Here is a 328-nt window from a genome sequence, read left to right as displayed (position 1 = left end):
ACTGCATAATAAGTTATGAGATAAGGCTGGTTAGAACCGTAGTTAGAAGATCTATAAAGTTGTAGAAGAAATCAGAACGAAATTCGAGCTGTAGAAATGGAATTTTTGCTTCGGGACACAACGGGTATTAAAGGAAAAGATTGGGAAAAATTTCAGGGAGGAGAGGTTGAAGACGAGCGCGTGAAGGACACGCGAGGCGCGTGGGAAGGCTGCGAGTGGAGGTGCGACTGTGCGCGGATCGGCGCGTGAGAAAGCAAAACCTCCGACCTTGTATTGGCGCGTGAGGGCGCGTGAGAAGGTAATTCGGCTCTCGGTTTGTCCCGTTCGA

Source organism: Cucurbita moschata, unplaced genomic scaffold (assembly GCF_002738365.1).
Source record: "Cucurbita moschata cultivar Rifu unplaced genomic scaffold, Cmos_1.0 Cmo_Scf00012, whole genome shotgun sequence".
Lineage (NCBI taxonomy): Eukaryota > Viridiplantae > Streptophyta > Magnoliopsida > Cucurbitales > Cucurbitaceae > Cucurbita > Cucurbita moschata.
This window is presented reverse-complemented; position numbering follows the sequence as displayed.